Raw genomic sequence first — 21,022 nt, forward strand, 5'->3', positions numbered from 1 at the left:
TACGGGTATTTTGTGTGTGTTTGCTGCTTTGTCTCAAGCACTGCATAACCATTTCCTCGACAATGTCGTGGATATTATGATGTTCAGTTTTCACTTCCCCGACGGCTTCTCTCTGACTTTATGCCTCTGTGTCTGAGAAAAGCATAGAAGGAAATATATGGCAAATGGACGCCTTCCCGCACTTGATGCTGTGGCTTAGTGAACATGTCCTTTGTGTTCTCGTCTAAAAGATGTCATCTTGTACGAAAAATTTGCCTGGCGTGAAAGTGATCTGAATTTCAAAGCAGCAAGGAGGAAAGTCTGCGTTGCTCTGCTTGCTGGCAGGCAGCTTCTTGCAGCTTCGCTGGTGGTCTAGTGGTTAAGAATCGGAGCTTTCACCACCACGGCCCGGGTCCGATTCCCGTTCAGGGACCAGTGCGTTTTGAAGCTGTTTGAAATGCCTCCAATCAATGCACCCGCGCGAAGCAATGCCTGCTCCTGATCAACCTTTGCAATTTCAACACTGCTGCTGCCTCAACAGGAACACAATGCACTTCCTTGCCTTCTGTAAAATGCCTGCTGTTTCAAAGTCAGCAGGAAATTACATTTGGAACGAGACAATTTAAACGTGTACATGCCCACATTTAACTGCAGCTGACAGTGTCAGAACAGTCACGGTTATTATCAAGCTTCCATGTATTTTCTTGTAGGCTGCACCCCCCTAACAAACTTAGCTTATCACAGCACGGCTATCAATCAACTCAACGCCAGTGTGAAGAATGCAACATTTGAAAGTTAGCAACGTGTGCAAGATTTTGTGAGAGAGAGTTGGGCCGTGATAACATTTCCAAGCAGTAAGATATTCACTAGGCCTGAGCCCTTGCTGCGTAATACAATTCTCCCCATATTGATTCTGTTATCTTCAATTGGTCTCCTCTGGTTACCGTCATACCTGCCACTGGCAAGCGTTTCTCCTTATTACCTCAAACAAATCCCCTTGTAATTTTGAAAGCCTCTTATTAAATTTCCTCTTAACCGTCTGAAGAAAACAATCACAAACTCTCAACATAGCTGAAGTTCCTTATCCCTCGGACCACTCTGCAAGACGTCAAACTGAGTGTCTCGCTCTGTATGTCTATCTTTGTCTCCCTCTTTGTCCCTGTCTCTCTCTGTATAGGATTCTGAGGGTGCTTGACAGGATAGATGCAGGGAGGATGTTTCCCCTCCTGGGGGAATCTACAACTAGGGGGCAAAGCTCCAGGATATCCGGTCGCCCATTTAAAACGGAGATGAGGAGGAATTTCTTCTCTCAGAATGTCGTGAATCTTTGGAATCCTCTACCCCAGAGAGCTGTGGAGGCGGAGTCACTGAATATATTCAAGGTAGAGATGGACATATATTTGAGCTGCAGTGGAGTCAAGGGTTATGGGGAGCGGGCAGGAAAGTGGCGTTGAGTAGAAGATCTGATCAGCCATGATCTTATTGAATGGCGGGGCAGGCTCGAGGGGCCGAATGGCCCACTCCTGCTCCGATTCCTTCTGTTCTTATTTCTGTCCCTCTGTTCACAGGTCGATTTTTGCTCTGACAGATACGGCACCTTTCAGTTCCTCGTTAGTATAGTGGTGAGTATCCCCGCCTGTCACGCGGGAGACCGGGGTTCAATTCCCCGACGGGGAGGATTTTTAACATCCCGAATTTTAAACCTTTGGGCAGCTCCTTAAAAAGACCCTGGGAAAAGATGAATAGAACATAATGAACGAAAATAATTTTAAAATAAGTACATGACGAAATTTATAACAACTCCCTGCACCAGTTCCTCGTTAGTAGAGTGTTCTCCTTCTGTTTGCCTGTTGTGTGGGGCACTGAGGAGGGAGAGAGAAAATGAGATAACAGCGGGAGAAAGCACGACTGCACTTTCAAAGAGACAGCACAGGCACGATTGGCCGAATGGTCTCCCACCGTGCTGCCAGCCTCCATGAATGCATGACACTGAGATGGATATCTGAGACATACCCACACAAAGAGAGCACATACGGGTATTTTGTGTGTGTTTGCTGCTTTGTCTCAAGCACTGCATAACCATTTCCTCTACAATGTCGTGGGTATTATGATGTTCAGTTTTCACTTCCCCGACGGCTTCTCTCTGACTTTATGCCTCTGTGTCTGAGAAAAGCATAGAAGGAAATATATGGCAAATGGACGCCTTCCCGCACTTGATGCTGTGGCTTAGTGAACATGTCCTTTGTGTTCTCGTCTAAAAGATGTCATCTTGTACGAAAAGTTTGCCTGGCGTGAAAGTGATCTGAATTTCAAAGCAGCAAGGAGGAAAGTCTGCGTTGCTCTGCTTGCTGGCAGGCAGCTTCTTGCAGTTTCTTGCAGCTTCTCTGGTGGTCTAGTGGTTAAGAATCGGCGCTTTCACCACCACGGCCCGGGTTCGATTCCCGGTCAGGGACCAGTGCGTTTTGCGGCTGTTTGAAATGCCTCCAATCAATGCACCCGCGCAAAGCAATGCCTGCTCCTGATCAACCTTTGCAATTTCAACACTGCTGCTGCCTCAACAGGTACACAATGCACTTCCTTGCCTTCTGCAAAATGCCTGCTGTTTCAAAGTCAGCAGGAAATTACATTTGGAACGAGACAATTTAAACGTGTACATGCCCACATTTAACTGCAGCTGACAGTGTCAGAACAGTCACGGTTATTATCAAGCTTCCATGTATTTTCTTGTTGGCTGCACCCCCCTAACAAACTTAGCTTATCACAGCACGGCTATCAATCAACTCAACGCCAGTGTGAAGAATGCAACATTTGAAAGTTAGCAACGTGTGCAAGACTTTAGTGAGAGAGAGTTGGGCCGTGATAACATTTCCAAGCAGTAACATATTCACTAGGCCTGAGCCCTTGCTGCGTAATACAATTCTCCCCATACTGATTCTGTTATCTTCAATTGGTCTCCTCTGGTTACCGTCATACCTGCCACTGGCAAGCGTTTCTCCTTATTACCTCAAACAAATCCCCTTGTAATTTTGAAAGCCTCTTATTAAATTTCCTCTTAACCGTCTGAAGAAAACAATCACAAACTCTCAACATAGCTGAAGTTCCTTATCCCTCGGATCACTCTGCAAGACGTCAAACTGAGTGTCTCGCTCTGTATGTCTATCTTTGTCTCCCTCTTTGTCTCTCTCTGTATAGGATTCTGAGGGTGCTTGACAGGATAGATGCAGGGAGGATGTTTCCCCTCCTGGGGGAATCTACAACTAGGGGGCAAAGCTCCAGGATATCCGGTCGCCCATATAAAACGGAGATGAGGAGGAATTTCTTCTCTCAGAATGTCGTGAATCTTTGGAATCCTCTACCCCAGAGAGCTGTGGAGGCGGAGTCACTGAATACATTCAAGGTGGAGATAGACATATATTTGAGCTGCAGTGGAGTCAAGGGTTATGGGGAGCGGGCAGGAAAGTGGCGTTGAGTACAAGATCTGATCAGCCATGATCTTATAGAATGGCGGGGCAGGCTCGAGGGGCCGAATGGCCCACTCCTGCTCCGATTCCTTCTATTCTTATTTCTGTCCCTTCTGCCTCTGTCCCTCTGTTCACAGGTCGATATTTGCTCTGACAGAATCGGCACTTTTCAGTTCCTCGTTAGTAAAGTGGTGAGTATCCCCGCCTGTCACGCGGGACACCGGGGTTCAATTCCCCGACGGGGAGGATTTTTAACATCCCCAATGTTAAACCTTTGGGCAGCTCCTTAAAAAGACCCTGGGAAAAGATGAATAGAACATAATGAACGAAAATAATTTTAAAATATGTACATGACGAAATTTATAACAACTCCCTGCACCAGTTCCTCGTTAGTAGAGTGTTCTCCTTCTGTTTGCCTGTTGTGTGGGGCACTGAGGAGGGAGAGAGTAAATGAGATAACAGCGGGAGAAAGCACGACTGCTCTTTCAAAGAGACAGCACAGGCACGATTGGCCGAATGGTCTCCCACCGTGCTGCCAGCCTCCATGAATGCATGACACTGAGATGGATATCTGAGACATACCCACACAAAGAGAGCACATACGGGTATTTTGTGTGTGTTTGCTGCTTTGTCTCAAGCACTGCATAACCATTTCCTCGACAATGTCGTGGGTATTATGATGTTCAGTTTTCACTTCCCCGACGGCTTCTCTCTGACTTCATGCCTCTGTGTCTGAGAAAAGCATAGAAGGAAATATATGGCAAATGGACGCCTTCCCGCACTTGATGCTGTGGCTTAGTGAACATGTCCTTTGTGTTCTCGTCTAAAAGATGTCATCTTGTACGAAAAATTTGCCTGGCGTGAAAGTGATCTGAGTTTCAAAGCAGCAAGGAGGAAAGTCTGCGTTGCTCTGCTTGCTGGCAGGCAGCTTCTTGCAGCTTCCCTGGTGGTCTAGTGGTTAAGAATCGGAGCTTTCACCACCACGGCCCGGGTCCGATTCCCGGTCAGGGACCAGTGCGTTTTGAGGCTGTTTGAAATGCCTCCAATCAATGCACCCGCGCGAAGCAATGCCTGCTCCTGATCAACCTTTGCAATTTCAACACTGCTGCTGCCTCAACAGGTACACAATGCACTTCCCTGCCTTCTGTAAAATGCCTGCTGTTTCAAAGTCAGCAGGAAATTACATTTGGAACGAGACAATTTAAACGTGTACATGCCCACATTTAACTGCAGCTGACAGTGTCAGAACAGTCACGGTTATTATCAAGCTTCCATGTATTTTCTTGTAGGCTGCACCCCCCTAACAAACTTAGCTTATCACAGCACGGCTATCAATCAACTCAACGCCAGTGTGAAGAATGCAACATTTGAAAGTTAGCAACGTGTGCAAGACTTTAGTGAGAGAGAGTTGGGCCGTGATAACATTTCCAAGCAGTAAGATATTCACTAGGCCTGAGCCCTTGCTGCGTAATACAATTCTCCCCATACTGATTCTGTTATCTTCAATTGGTCTCCTCTGGTTACCGTCATACCTGCCACTGGCAAGCGTTTCTCCTTATTACCTCAAACAAATCCCCTTGTAATTTTGAAAGCCTCTTATTAAATTTCCTCTTAACCGTCTGAAGAAAACAATCACAAACTCTCAACATAGCTGAAGTTCCTTATCCCTCGGACCACTCTGCAAGACGTCAAACTGAGTGTCTCGCTCTGTATGTCTATCTTTGTCTCCCTCTTTGACCCTGTCTCTCTCTGTATAGGATTCTGAGGGTGCTTGACAGGATAGATGCAGGGAGGATGTTTCCCCTCCTGGGGGAATCTACAACTAGGGGGCAAAGCTCCAGGATATCCGGTCGCCCATTTAAAACGGAGATGAGGAGGAATTTCTTCTCTCAGAATGTCGTGAATCTTTGGAATCCTCTACCCCAGAGAGCTGTGGAGGCGGAGTCACTGAATACATTCAAGGTGGAGATAGACATATATTTGAGCTGCAGTGGAGTCAAGGGTTATGGGGAGCGGGCAGGAAAGTGGCGTTGAGTAGAAGATCTGATCAGCCATGATCTTATTGAATGGCGGGGCAGGCTCGAGGGGCCGAATGGCCCACTCCTGCTCCGATTCCTTCTGTTCTTATTCTTATTTCTGTCCCCTCTGTCCCTCTGTTCACAGGTCGATTTTTGCTCTGACAGATTCGGCACCTTTCAGTTCCTCGTTAGTATAGTGGTGAGTATCCCCGCCTGTCACGCGGGAGACCGGGGTTCAATTCCCCGACGGGGAGGATTTTTAACATCTCCAATTTTAAACCTTTGGGCAGCTCCTTCAAAAGACCCTGGGAAAAGATGAATAGAACATAATGAACGAAAATAATTTTAAAATATGTACATGACGAAATTTATAACAACTCCCTGCACCAGTTCCTCGTTAGTAGAGTGTTCTCCTTCTGTTTGCCTGTTGTGTGGGGCACTGAGGAGGGAGAGAGAAAATGAGATAACAGCGGGAGAAAGCACGACTGCTCTTTCAAAGAGACAGCACAGGCACGATTGGCCTCCCACCGTGCTGCCAGCCTCCATGAATGCATGACACTGAGATGGATATCTGAGACATACCCACACAAAGAGAGCACATACGGGTATTTTGTGTGTGTTTGCTGCTTTGTCTCAAGCACTGCATAACCATTTCCTCGACAATGTCGTGGGTATTATGATGTTCAGTTTTCACTTCCCCGACGGCTTCTCTCTGACTTCATGCCTCTGTGTCTGAGAAAAGCATAGAAGGAAATATATGGCAAATGGACGCCTTCCCGCACTTGATGCTGTGGCTTAGTGAACATGTCCTTTGTGTTCTCGTCTAAAAGATGTCATCTTGTACGAAAAATTTGCCTGGCGTGAAAGTGATCTGAATTTCAAAGCAGCAAGGAGGAAAGTCTGCGTTGCTCTGCTTGCTGGCTGGCAGCTTCTTGCAGTTTCTTGCAGCTTCCCTGGTGGTCTAGTGGTTAAGAATCGGCGCTTTCACCACCACGGCCCGGGTTCGATTCCCGGTCAGGGACCAGTGCGTTTTGCGGCTGTTTGAAATGCCTCCAATCAATGCACCCCCGCGAAGCAATGCCTGCTCCTGATCAACCTTTGCTATTTCAACACTGCTGCTGCCTCAACAGGTACACAATGCACTTCCATGCCTGCTGTTTCAAAGTCAGCAGGAAATTACATTTGGAATGAGACAATTTAAACGTGTACATGCCCACATTTAACTGCAGCTGACAGTGTCAGAACAGTCACGGTTATTATCAAGCTTCCATGTATTTTCTTGTAGGCTGCACCCCCCTAACAAACTTAGCTTATCACAGCACGGCTATCAATCAACTCAACGCCAGTGTGAAGAATGCAACATTTGAAAGTTAGCAACATGTGCAAGACTTTAGTGAGAGAGAGTTGGGCCGTGATAACATTTCCAAGCAGTAAGATATTCACTAGGCCTGAGCCCTTGCTGCGTAATACAATTCTCCCCATACTGATTCTGTTATCTTCAATTGGTCTCCTCTGGTTACCGTCATCACTGGCAAGCGTTTCTCCTTATTACCTCAAACAAATCCCCTTGTAATTTTGAAAGCCTCTTATTAAATTTCCTCTTAACCGTCTGAAGAAAACAATCACAAACTCTCAACATAGCTGAAGTTCCTTATCCCTCGGACCACTCTGCAAGACGTCAAACTGAGTGTCTCGCTCTGTATATCTATCTTTGTCTCCCTCTTTGTCCCTGTCTCTCTCTGTATAGGATTCTGAGGGTGCTTGACAGGATAGATGCAGGGAGGATGTTTCCCCTCCTGGGGGAATCTACAACTAGGGGGCAAAGCTCCAGGATATCCGGTCGCCCATTTAAAACGGAGATGAGGAGGAATTTTTTCTCTCAGAATGTCGTGAATCTTTGGAATCCTCTACCCCAGAGAGCTGTGGAGGCGGAGTCACTGAATATATTCAAGGTGGAGATAGACATATATTTGAGCTGCAGTGGAGTCAAGGGTTATGGGGAGCGGGCAGGAAAGTGGCGTTGAGTAGAAGATCTGATCAGCCATGATCTTATTGAATGGCGGGGCAGTCTCGAGGGGCCGAATGGCCCACTCCTGCTCCGATTCCTTCTGTTCTTATTTCTGTCCCTTCTGCCTCTGTCCCTCTGTTCACAGGTCGATTTTTGCTCTGACAGATTCGGCACCTTTCAGTTCCTCGTTAGTATAGTAGTGAGTATCCCCGCCTGTCACGCGGGAGACCGGGGTTCAATTCCCCGAAGGGGAGAATTTTTAACATCCCCAATTTTAAACCTTTGGGCAGCTCCTTAAAAAGACCCTGGGAAAAGTTGAATAGAACAAAATGAACGAAAATAATTTTAAAATATGTACATGACGTAATTTATAACAACTCCCTGCACCAGTTCCTCGTTAGTAGAGTGTTCTCCTTCTGTTTGCCTGTTGTGTGGGGCACTGAGGAGGGAGAGAGAAAATGAGATAACAGCGGGAGAATGCACGGCTGCTCTTTCAAAGAGACAGCACAGGCACGATTGGCCGAATGGCCTCCCACCGTGCTGCCAGCCTCCATGAATGCATGACACTGAGATGGATATCTGAGACATACCCACACAAAGAGAGCACATACGGGTATTTTGTGTGTGTTTGCTGCTTTGTCTCAAGCACTGCATAACCATTTCCTCGACAATGTCGTGGGTATTATGATGTTCAGTTTTCACTTCCCCGACGGCTTCTCTCTGACTTCATGCCTCTGTGTCTGAGAAAAGCATAGAAGGAAATATATGGCAAATGGACGCCTTCCCGCACTTGATGCTGTGGCTTAGTGAACATGTCCTTTGTGTTCTCGTCTAAAAGATGTCATCTTGTACGAAAAATTTGCCTGGCGTGAAAGTGATCTGAATTTCAAAGCAGCAAGGAGGAAAGTCTGCGTTGCTCTGCTTGCTGGCAGGCAGCTTCTTGCAGCTTCCCTGGTGGTCTAGTGGTTAAGAATCGGAGCTTTCACCACCACGGCCCGGGTCCGATTCCCGGTCAGGGACCAGTGCGTTTTGAGGCTGTTTGAAATGCCTCCAATCAATGCACCCGCGCGAAGCAATGCCTGCTCCTGATCAACCTTTGCAATTTCAACACTGCTGCTGCCTCAACAGGTACACAATGCACTTCCTTGCCTTCTGTAAAATGCCTGCTGTTTCAAAGTCAGCAGGAAATTACATTTGGAACGAAACAATTTAAACGTGTACATGCCCACATTTAACTGCAGCTGACAGTGTCAGAACAGTCACGGTTATTATCAAGCTTCCATGTATTTTCTTGTTGGCTGCACTTGCCTAACAAACTTAGCTTATCACAGCACGGCTATCAATCAACTCAACGCCAGTGTGAAGAATGCAACATTTGAAAGTTAGCAACGTGTGCAAGACTTTAGTGAGAGAGAGTTGGGCCGTGATAACATTTCCAAGCAGTAAGATATTCACTAGGCCTGAGCCCTTGCTGCGTAATACAATTCTCCCCATACTGATTCTGTTATCTTCAATTGGTCTCCTCTGGTTACCGTCATACCTGCCACTGGCAAGCGTTTCTCCTTATTACCTCAAACAAATCCCCTTGTAATTTTGAAAGCCTCTTATTAAATTTCCTCTTAACCGTCTGAAGAAAACAATCACAAACTCTCAACATAGCTGAAGTTCCTTATCCCTCGGACCACTCTGCAAGACGTCAAACTGAGTGTCTCGCTCTGTATGTCTATCTTTGTCTCCCTCTTTGTCCCTGTCTCTCTCTGTATAGGATTCTGAGGGTGCTTGACAGGATAGATGCAGGGAGGATGTTTCCCCTCCTGGGGGAATCTACAACTAGGGGGCAAAGCTCCAGGATATCCGGTCGCCCATTTAAAACGGAGATGAGGAGGAATTTCTTCTCTCAGAATGTCGTGAATCTTTGGAATCCTCTACCCCAGAGAGCTGTGGAGGCGGAGCCACTGAATATATTCAAGGTGGAGATAGACATATATTTGAGCTGCAGTGGAGTCAAGGGTTATGGGGAGCGGGCAGGAAAGTGGCGTTGAGTAGAAGATCTGATCAGCCATGATCTTATTGAATGGCGGGGCAGGCTCGAGGGGCCGAATGGCCCACTCCTGCTCCGATTCCTTCTGTTCTTATTTCTGTCCCTTCTGCCTCTGTCCCTCTGTTCACAGGTCGATTTTTGCTCTGACAGATTCGGCACCTTTCAGTTCCTCGTTAGTATAGTGGTGAGTATCCCCGCCTGTCACGCGGGAGACCGGGGTTCTAATTCCCCGACGGGGAGGATTTTTAACATCCCCAATTTTAAACCTTTGGGCAGCTCCTTAAAAAGACCCTGGGAAAAGTTGAATAGAACATAATGAACGAAAATAATTTTAAAATATGTACATGACGAAATTTATAACAACTCCCTGCACCAGTTCCTCGTTAGTAGAGTTTTCTCCTTCTGTTTGCCTGTTGTGTGGGGCACTGAGGAGGGAGAGAGAAAATGAGATAACAGCGGGAGAAAGCACGACTGCTCTTTCAAAGAGACAGCACAGGCACGATTGGCCGAATGGTCTCCCACCGTGCTGCCAGCCTCCATGAATGCATGACACTGAGATGGATATCTGAGACATACCCACACAAAGAGAGCACATACGGGTATTTTGTGTGTGTTTGCTGCTTTGTCTCAAGCACTGCATAACCATTTCCTCGACAATGTCGTGGGTATTATGATGTTCAGTTTTCACTTCCCCGACGGCTTCTCTCTGACTTCATGCCTCTGTGTCTGAGAAAAGCATAGAAGGAAATATATGGCAAATGGACGCCTTCCCGCACTTGATGCTGTGGCTTAGTGAACATGTCCTTTGTGTTCTCGTCTAAAAGATGTCATCTTGTACGAAAAATTTGCCTGGCGTGAAAGTGATCTGAATTTCAAAGCAGCAAGGAGGAAAGTCTGCGTTGCTCTGCTTGCTGGCAGGCAGCTTCTTGCAGCTTCCCTGGTGGTCTAGTGGTTAAGAATCGGAGCTTTCACCACCACGGCCCGGGTCCGATTCCCGGTCAGGGACCAGTGCGTTTTGAGGCTGTTTGAAATGCCTCCAATCAATGCACCCGCGCGAAGCAATGCCTGCTCCTGATCAACCTTTGCAATTTCAACACTGCTGCTGCCTCAACAGGTGCACAATGCACTTCCTTGCCTTCTGTAAAATGCCTGCTGTTTCAAAGTCAGCAGGAAATTACATTTGGAACGAGACAATTTAAACGTGTACATGCCCACATTTAACTGCAGCTGACAGTGTCAGAACAGTCACGGTTATTATCAAGCTTCCATGTATTTTCTTGTAGGCTGCACCCCCCTAACAAACTTAGCTTATCACAGCACGGCTATCAATCAACTCAACGCCAGTGTGAAGAATGCAACATTTGAAAGTTAGCAACGTGTGCAAGATTTTGTGAGAGAGAGTTGGGCCGTGATAACATTTCCAAGCAGTAAGATATTCACTAGGCCTGAGCCCTTGCTGCGTAATACAATTCTCCCCATACTGATTCTGTTATCTTCAATTGGTCTCCTCTGGTTACCGTCATACCTGCCACTGGCAAGCGTTTCTCCTTATTACCTCAAACAAATCCCCTTGTAATTTTGAAAGCCTCTTATTAAATTTCCTCTTAACCGTCTGAAGAAAACAATCACAAACTCTCAACATAGCTGAAGTTCCTTATCCCTCGGACCACTCTGCAAGACGTCAAACTGAGTGTCTCGCTCTGTATGTCTATCTTTGTCTCCCTCTTTGACCCTGTCTCTCTCTGTATAGGATTCTGAGGGTGCTTGACAGGATAGATGCAGGGAGGATGTTTCCCCTCCTGGGGGAATCTACAACTAGGGGGCAAAGCTCCAGGATATCCGGTCGCCCATTTAAAACGGAGATGAGGAGGAATTTCTTCTCTCAGAATGTCGTGAATCTTTGGAATCCTCTACCCCAGAGAGCTGTGGAGGCGGAGTCACTGAATACATTCAAGGTGGAGATAGACATATATTTGAGCTGCAGTGGAGTCAAGGGTTATGGGGAGCGGGCAGGAAAGTGGCGTTGAGTAGAAGATCTGATCAGCCATGATCTTATTGAATGGCGGGGCAGGCTCGAGGGGCCGAATGGCCCACTCCTGCTCCGATTCCTTCTGTTCTTATTTCTGCCTCTGTTCACAGGTCGATTTTTGCTCTGACAGATTCGGCACCTTTCAGTTCCTCGTTAGTATAGTGGTGAGTATCCCCGCCTGTCACGCGGGAGACCGGGGTTTAATTCCCCGACGGGGAGGATTTTTAACATCCCCAATTTTAAACCTTTGGGCTGCTCCTTAAAAAGTCCCTGGGAAAAGATGAATAGAACATAATGAACGAAAATAATTTTAAAATATGTACATGACGAAATTTATAACAACTCCCTGCACCAGTTCCTCGTTAGTAGAGTGTTCTCCTTCTGTTTGCCTGTTGTGTGGGGCACTGAGGAGGGAGAGAGAAAATGAGATAACAGCGGGAGAAAGCACGACTGCTCTTTCAAAGAGACAGCACAGGCACGATTGGCCGAATGGCCTCCCAGCGTGCTGCCAGCCTCCATGAATGCATGACACTGAGATGGATATCTGAGACATACCCACACAAAGAGAGCACATACGGGTATTTTGTGTGTGTTTGCTGCTTTGTCTCAAGCACTGCATAACCATTTCCTCGACAATGTCGTGGGTATTATGATGTTCAGTTTTCACTTCCCCGACGGCTTCTCTCTGACTTCATGCCTCTGTGTCTGAGAAAAGCATAGAAGGAAATATATGGCAAATGGACGCCTTCCCGCACTTGATGCTGTGGCTTAGTGAACATGTCCTTTGTGTTCTCGTCTAAAAGATGTCATCTTGTACGAAAAATTTGCCTGGCGTGAAAGTGATCTGAATTTCAAAGCAGCAAGGAGGAAAGTCTGCGTTGCTCTGCTTGCTGGCAGGCAGCTTCTTGCAGTTTCTTGCAGCTTCCCTGGTGGTCTAGTGGTTAAGAATCGGCGCTTTCTCCACCACGGCCCGAGTTCGATTTCCGGTCAGAGACCAGTGCGTTTTGAGGCTGTTTGAAATGCCTCCAATCAATGCACCCGCGCGAAGCAATGCCTGCTCCTGATCAACCTTTGCAATTTCAACACTGCTGCTGCCTCAACAGGTACACAATGCACTTCCTTGCCTTCTGCAAAATGCCTGCTGTTTCAAAGTCAGCAGGAAATTACATTTGGAACGAGACAATTTAAACGTGTACATGCCCACATTTAACTGCAGCTGACAGTGTCAGAACAGTCACGGTTATTATCAAGCTTCCATGTATTTTCTTGTTGGCTGCACCCCCCGAACAAACTTAGCTTATCACAGCACGGCTATCAATCAACTCAACGCCAGTGTGAAGAATGCAACGTGTGCAAGACTTTAGTGAGAGAGAGTTGGGCCGTGATAACATTTCATAGAAACATAGAGATAGGAACAGGAGTAGGCCATTCGGCCCTTCGAGCCTGCTCCGCCATTCAATGAGATCATGGCTGATCTTCGTCTGAGATCATAGCTGATCTTACCAGTTCAGTACCCCGTCCCCGCCTTTTCTCCGTAACCCTTAATCCCCTTAGCCTTCAGAAATATATCCAATTCTCTCTTGAAAATATTTATTGAATTAGCCTTCACAGCCCTCTGTGGCAGGGAATTCCACAGGCTCACCACTCTTTGAGTGAAGAAATTCTTCCTCATCTCTGTTTTAAATGATTTGCCCGCTATTTTTAGACTGTGGCCCCTGGTTCTGTGCTCCCCGGCCATTGGAAACATTCTCTCTGAATTCAGCCTGTCCAGGCCTGCCATAACTTTATATGTTTCGATGAGATCCCCTCTCAATCTTCTAAACTCCAGTGAGTACAAGCCCAAACTATTTAATCTCTCTTCGTAGGTCATTCCCGCCATTCCAGGTATCAGCCTGGTGAATCGCCGTTGCACTCTTTCCATGGCAAGAACATCCTTCCGCAGATGGGGCGACCAAAACTGTACACAATACTCCAGATGCGGTCTCACCAGCACCTTGTACAGCTGTAGTAAGGTATCCCTATTCCTATACTCGAACCCCCTTGATATGAAGGCCAACATACCATTTGCCTTCTTGATCGCCTGTTGCACCTGCATGCTCTCCTTCAGTGACTGGTGCACAAGAACACCCAGGTCCCTCTGCACTTCCCCATCTCCCAATCTATTGCCATTTAGATAATAATCTACCCTCCTGTTTTTACCCCCAAAGTGGATAACCTCGCATTTATCCACATTATAGTGCATCTGCCACGTATCTGCCCATTCCCCCAACCTGTCCAAATCGCACTGTAGCCTCCTGACATCCTCATCAGAGCCCACCCCTCCTCCTAGTTTAGTGTCGTCAGCGAATTTGGAAATATTGCATCCAATTCCCTGATCCAGATCATTTATATATATTGTGAACAGCTGGGGTCCCAGGACAGATCCTTGCGGCACCCCGCTGGTCACTGCCTGCCACTCCGAAAACGAGCCGTTTATTCCAACTCTCTGTTTTCTATCCGCCAGCCAGTTCTCTATCCACGTTAATACTTTGCCCCCAATCCCATGAGCCTTAATTTTGCATGATAATATTTTGTGTGGAACCTTATCGAAGGCTTTCTGGAAGTCAAGGTACACGACATCCACTGGCTCTCCCCCATCTATTTTACCAGTTACTTCCTCAAAAAATTCCAGCAGATTAGTCAAACACGATTTACCCTTTGTAAATCCATGTTGACTCTGTCCGATCCTTTCCCCATTTGTCAAGTGCTCCGCTATTTTATCCTTAATAATGGACTCTAGCATTTTGCCCACAACCGATGTAAGGCTTACTGGTCTATAATTTCCAAGCAGTAAGATATTCACTAGGCCTGAGCCCTTGCTGCGTAATACAATTCTCCCCATACTGATTCTGTTATCTTCAATTGGTCTCCTCTGGTTACCGTCATACCTGCCACTGGCAAGCGTTTCTCCTTATTACCTCAAACAAATCCCCTTGTAATTTTGAAAGCCTCTTATTAAATTTCCTCTTAACCGTCTGAAGAAAACAATCACAAACTCTCAACATAGCTGAAGTTCCTTATCCCTCGGACCACTCTGCAAGACGTCAAACTGAGTGTCTCGCTCTGTATGTCTATCTTTGTCTCCCTCTTTGTCCCTGTCTCTCTCTGTATAGGATTCTGAGGGTGCTTGACAGGATAGATGCAGGGAGGATGTTTCCCCTCCTGGGGGAATCTACAACTAGGGGGCAAAGCTCTAGGATATCCGGTCGCCCATTTAAAACGGAGATGAGGAGGAATTTCTTCTCTCAGAATGTCGTGAATCTTTGGAATCCTCTACCCCAGAGAGCTGTGGAGGCGGAGTCACTGAATATATTCAAGGTGGAGATAGACATATATTTGAGCTGCAGTGGAGTCAAGGGTTATGGGGAGCGGGCAGGAAAGTGGCGTTGAGTAGAAGATCTGATCAGCCATGATCTTATTGAATGGCGGGGCAGGCTCGAGGGGCCGAATGGCCCACTCCTGCTCCGATTCCTTCTGTTCTTATTTCTGTCCCTTCTGCCTCTGTCCCTCTGTTCACAGGTCGATTTTTGCTCTGACAGATTCGGCACCTTTCAGTTCCTCGTTAGTATAGTGTTGAGTATCCCCGCCTGTCACGCGGGCGACCAGGGTTCAATTCCCCGACGGGGAGGATTTTTAACATCCCCAATTTTAATCCTTTGGGCAGCTCCTTAAAAAGACCCTGGGAAAAGATGAATAGAACATAATGAACGAAAATAATTTTAAAATATGTACATGACGAAATTTATAACAACTCCCTGCACCAGTTCCTCGTTAGTAGAGTGTTCTCCTTCTGTTTGCCTGTTGTGTGGGGCACTGAGGAGGGAGAGAGAAAATGAGATAACAGCGGGAGAAAGCACGACTGCTCTTTCAAAGAGACAGCACAGGCACGATTGGCCGAATGGTCTCCCACCGTGCTGCCAGCCTCCATGAATGCATGACACTGAGATGGATATCTGAGACATACCCACACAAAGAGAGCACATACGGGTATTTTGTGTGTGTTTGCTGCTTTGTCTCAAGCACTGCATAACCATTTCCTCGACAATGTCGTGGGTATTATGATGTTCAGTTTTCACTTCCCCGACGGCTTCTCTCTGACTTCATGCCTCTGTGTCTGAGAAAAGCATAGAAGGAAATATATGGCAAATGGACGCCTTCCCGCACTTGATGCTGTGGCTTAGTGAACATGTCCTTTGTGTTCTCGTCTAAAAGATGTCATCTTGTACGAAAAATTTGCCTGGCGTGAAAGTGATCTGAATTTCAAAGCAGCAAGGAGGAAAGTCTGCGTTGCTCTGCTTGCTGGCAGGCAGCTTCTTGCAGCTTCCCTGGTGGTCTAGTGGTTAAGAATCGGAGCTTTCACCACCACGGCCCGGGTCCGATTCCCGGTCAGGGACCAGTGCGTTTTGAGGCTGTTTGAAATGCCTCCAATCAATGCACCCGGGAGAAGCAATGCCTGCTCCTGATCAACCTTTGCAATTTCAACACTGCTGCTGCCTCAACAGGTACACAATGCACTTCCTTTCCTTCTGTAAAATGCCTTCTGTTTCAAAGTCAGCAGGAAATTACATTTGGAACGAGACAATTTAAACGTGTACATGCCCACATTTAACTGCAGCTGACAGTGTCAGAACAGTCACGGTTATTATCAAGCTTCCATGTATTTTCTTGTAGGCTGCACCCCCCTAACAAACTTAGCTTATCACAGCACGGCTATCAATCAACTCAACGCCAGTGTGAAGAATGCAACATTTGAAAGTTAGCAACGTGTGCAAGATTTTGTGAGAGAGAGTTGGGCCGTGATAACATTTCCAAGCAGTAAGATATTCACTAGGCCTGAGCCCTTGCTGCGTAATACAATTCTCCCCATACTGATTCTGTTATCTTCAATTGGTCTCCTCTGGTTACCGTCATACCTGCCACTGGCAAGCGTTTCTCCTTATTACCTCAAACAAATCCCCTTGTAATTTTGAAAGCCTCTTATTAAATTTCCTCTTAACCGTCTGAAGAAAACAATCACAAACTCTCAACATAGCTGAAGTTCCTTATCCTCGGACCACTCTGCAAGACGTCAAACTGAGTGTCTCGCTCTGTATGTCTATCTTTGTCTCCCTCTTTGTCCCTGTCTCTCTCTGTATAGGATTCTGAGGGTGCTTGACAGGATAGATGCAGGGAGGATGTTTCCCCTCCTGGGGGAATCTACAACTAGGGGGCAAAGCTCCAGGATATCCGGTCGCCCATATAAAACGGAGATGAGGAGGAATTTCTTCTCTCAGAATGTCGTGAATCTTTGGAATCCTCTACCCCAGAGAGCTGTGGAGGCGGAGTCACTGAATACATTCAAGGTGGAGATAGACATATATTTGAGCTGCAGTGGAGTCAAGGGTTATGGGGAGCGGGCAGGAAAGTGGCTTTGAGTAGAAGATCTGATCAGCCATGATCTTATTGAATGGCGGGGCAGGCTCGAGGGGCCGAATGGCCCACTCCTGCTCCGATTCCTTCTGTTCTTATTCTTATTTCTGTCCCTTCTGCCTCTGTCCCTCTGTTCACAGGTCGATTTTTGCTCTGACAGATTCGGCACCTTTCAGTTCCTCGTTAGTATAGTGGTGAGTATCCTCGCCTGTCACGCGGGAGACCAGGGTTCAATTCCCCGACGGGGAGGATTTTTAACATCCCCAATTTTAAACCTTTGGGCAGCTCCTTAAAAAGACCCTGGGAAAAGATGAATAGAACATAATGAACGAAAATAATATTAAAATATGTACATGACGAAATTTATAACAACTCCCTGCACCAGTTCCTCGTTAGTAGAGTGTTCTCCTTCTGTTTGCCTGTTGTGTGGGGCACTGAGGAGGGAGAGAGAAAATGAGATAACAGCGGGAGAAAGCACGACTGCTCTTTCAAAGAGACAGCACAGGCACGATTGGCCGAATGGTCTCCCACCGTGCTGCCAGCCTCCATGAATGCATGACGCTGAGATGGATATCTGAGACATACCCACACAAAGAGAGCACATACGGGTATTTTGTGTGTGTTTGCTGCTTTGTCTCAAGCACTGCATAACCATTTCCTCGACAATGTCGTGGGTATTATGATGTTCAGTTTTCACTTCCCCGACGGCTTCTCTCTGACTTCATGCCTCTGTGTCTGAGAAAAGCATAGAAGGAAATATATGGCAAATGGACGCCTTCCCGCACTTGATGCTGTGGCTTAGTGAACATGTCCTTTGTGTTCTCGTCTAAAAGATGTCATCTTGTACGAAAAATTTGCCTGGCGTGAAAGTGATCTGAATTTCAAAGCAGCAAGGAGGAAAGTCTGCGTTGCTCTGCTTGCTGGCAGGCAGCTTCTTGCAGCTTCCCTGGTGGTCTAGTGGTTAAGAATCGGAGCTTTCACCACCACGGCCCGGGTCCGCTTCCCGGTCAGGGACCAGTGCGTTTTGAGGCTGTTTGAAATGCCTCCAATCAATGCACCCGCGCGAAGCAATGCCTGCTCCTGATCAACCTTTGCAATTTCAACACTGCTGCTGCCTCAACAGGTACACAATAGATACATAGATACATAGAAGATAGGAGCAGGAGTAGGCCATTCGGCCCTTCGTGCCTGCTCCGCCATTTAATGAGATCATGGCTGATCCTTTAATTCAGTACCCCGTCCCCGCCTTCTCTCCGTAACCCTTAACCCCTTTTGCCCGTAGAAATATATCTAATTCCCTCTTAAATATATTTAATGAGCTGGCGTACACTGCCCTCTGTGGCAATGAGTTCCACAGGTTCACCACTCTCTGAGTGAAGAAATTCCCCCTCATCTCTGTCCTAAATGGTTTAGCCCTTATCCTTAAATTATGTCCTCTAGTTCTGTTTTCACCCGCCAAGGGAAACATTCCTTCTGCATCCAGTCTGTCTAGACCTGTCAGAATTTTATACACTTCTATGAGGTCCCCTCTCAATCTTCTAAACTCCAGTGTGTACATCCCGAAACTACATAGTCTCTCCTCATAGGTCATTCCCGCCATTCCTGGTATCAGCCTGGTGAATCGCCGCTGCACCCCCTCCATGGCAAGAACATCCTTCCTCAGATGAGGCGACCAAAACTGTACACAGTACTCGAGGTGTGGTCTCACCAGTGCCCTGTACAGCTGCAGCAAGGTATCCCTGTTCCTGTATTCTAACCCTTTTGCTATGAAGGCCAGCATACCGTTTGCCTTCTTGACCGCCTGTTGCACCTGCATGCTCGCCTTCAGTGACTGGTGTACAAGAACACCCAGGTCTCTCTGTACTTCCCCCTCTCCCAATCTATTGCCATTTAAATAATAATTTGCCCTCCCGTTCCTGCACCCAAGGTGGATAACTTCGCACTTGTCCACATTATAGTGCATCTGCCATTTATCCGCCCAATCGCCCAGTCTGTCCAAATCGCTCTGGAGCTTCCTGGTCTCTTCCTCTGAGCCCACCCCACCTCCTAGTTTAGTGTCGTCTGCAAATTTGGAAATGCTGCATCCGACTCCCTGATCCAGGTCATTAATGTAAATTGTGAACAGCTGGGGGCCCAGGACAGATCCCTGTGGTACCCCACTTGTTACTGCCTGCCATTCAGAAAATGAGCCGTTTATTCCAACTCTCTGTTTTCTATCTGACAGCCAGTTCCCTATCCACGCCAAAACTTTCCCCTTTATCCCATGAGCCTCAATTTTCCATGCTAATCTTTTATGTGGGACCTTATCGAAGGCCTTTTGGAAGTCCAGGTACACCACATCTACTGGCTCTCCCCCATCTATTCTACCAGTTACTCACTCAAAAAATTCCAATAGATTAGTCAAGCACGATTTACCCTTTGTAAATCCATGTTGACTCTGTCCTATCCTGTCCCCATTTGCTAAGTGCTCCGCTATTTCATCCTTAATGATGGACTCCAGCATTTTGCCCACAACTGATGTAAGGCTTACAGGTCTGTAATTACCTGCTTTTTCCCTACCCCCCTTTTTGAATAGTGGGGTAACGTTAGCTACCCTCCAATCCATCGGCACTGTTCCCGAGTCTAATGAATTCTGAAAAATCATCCTTAGTGCATCCGCTATCTCTAGGGCCACCTCCTTCAGTACCCTAGGATGCATGTTATCAGGCCCTGGGGATTTGTCCACCTTCAATCCCTTTAGCTTCCTTAACACCATATCCTTAGAGATATTGATTTGCGTCAGTTCCTCCTTTGCCAATGTCCCTATTTTTCCCGATATCCCAGGGAGGTTTTTTGTGTCTTCCTTCGTAAAGACTGACCCAAAGTATGCATTTAGTTGATCTGCCATTTCCTTATTTCCCATTATATATTCCCCCGTATCTGACTGCAATGGACCAACTTTGGTTTTCACCAGTCTTTTCCTTTTGATATATTTATAAAAGCTTTTGGAGTTAGTTTTTATATTTTCCGCCAGCTTGTTTTCGTAAGCTATTTTGCCCCTCTTGATCATGCCCTTTGCCCTCCTTTGCTCTATCTTAAACTGTTCCCAATCTTCCGCTCTGGCGCTTTTTTTGGCTATTTTATACGCCCTATCTTTGGATTTTATGCTGTCTCTAATTTCCCCTGTTATCCACGGTTGAGTCACCTTTTTAGATTTCCTTTTATGCCAGATTGGTATAAACAATTTTTGCAATTTTGTCATTCTATCTTTAAATGTTTGCCATTGTTTATCTACCTCCAGTCCTCTCAGGAACGTTGTCCAATCAGACCTACTCAGTTCCCGTCTCATGGCATCATAATTCCCCTTGTTTAAATTCAGGACCTTAGTCTCTGAGTCAATTTCTTCGCTCTCCATTTCGAGTGAGAAATCGATCATGTTATGATCGCTCTTCCTTGCCTTCTGTAAAATGCCTGCTGTTTCAAAGTCAGCAGGAAATTACATTTGGAACGAGACAATTTAAACCTGTACATGCCCACATTTAACTGCAGCTGACAGTGTCAGAACAGTCACGGTTATTATCAAGCTTCCATGTATTTTCTTGTAGGCTGCACCCCCCTAACAAACTTAGTTTATCACAGCACGGCTATCAATCAACTCAACGCCAGTGTGAAGAATGCAACATTTGAAAGTTAGCAACGTGTGCAAGACTTTAGTGAGAGAGAGTTGGGCCGTGATAACATTTCCAAGCAGTAAGATATTCACTAGGTCTGAGCCCTTGCTGCGTAATACAATTCTCCCCATACTGATTCTGTTATCTTCAATTGGTCTCCTCTGGTTACCGTCATACCTGCCACTGGCAAGCGTTTCTCCTTATTACCTCAAACAAATCCCCTTGTAATTTTGAAAGCCTCTTATTAAATTTCCTCTTAACCGTCTGAAGAAAACAATCACAAACTCTCAACATAGCTGAAGTTCCTTATCCCTCGGACCACTCTGCAAGACGTCAAACTGAGTGTCTCGCTCTGTATGTCTATCTTTGTCTCCCTCTTTGTCCCTGT

At 46.5% G+C, this 21,022-nt stretch overlaps 2 non-coding genes across 2 annotated transcripts; both read left to right on the forward strand.

The window, feature by feature from the left end:
- The first annotated feature begins 1,584 nt into the window (after positions 1–1,584).
- trnad-guc (transfer RNA aspartic acid (anticodon GUC)) lies at positions 1,585–1,656 on the forward strand. The gene has a single exon. It is a non-coding gene; the product is annotated as a tRNA-Asp (tRNA).
- A 3,984-nt stretch (positions 1,657–5,640) lies between these two features.
- trnad-guc (transfer RNA aspartic acid (anticodon GUC)) lies at positions 5,641–5,712 on the forward strand. The gene has a single exon. It is a non-coding gene; the product is annotated as a tRNA-Asp (tRNA).
- Positions 5,713–21,022: the final 15,310 nt, after the last annotated feature.

This window comes from Somniosus microcephalus, unplaced genomic scaffold (genome assembly GCF_052327205.1).
Source record: "Somniosus microcephalus isolate GS21.2 unplaced genomic scaffold, FLI_Smic_1.0 unresolved_chr5, whole genome shotgun sequence".
Classification (NCBI taxonomy): Eukaryota; Metazoa; Chordata; class Chondrichthyes; order Squaliformes; family Somniosidae; genus Somniosus; species Somniosus microcephalus.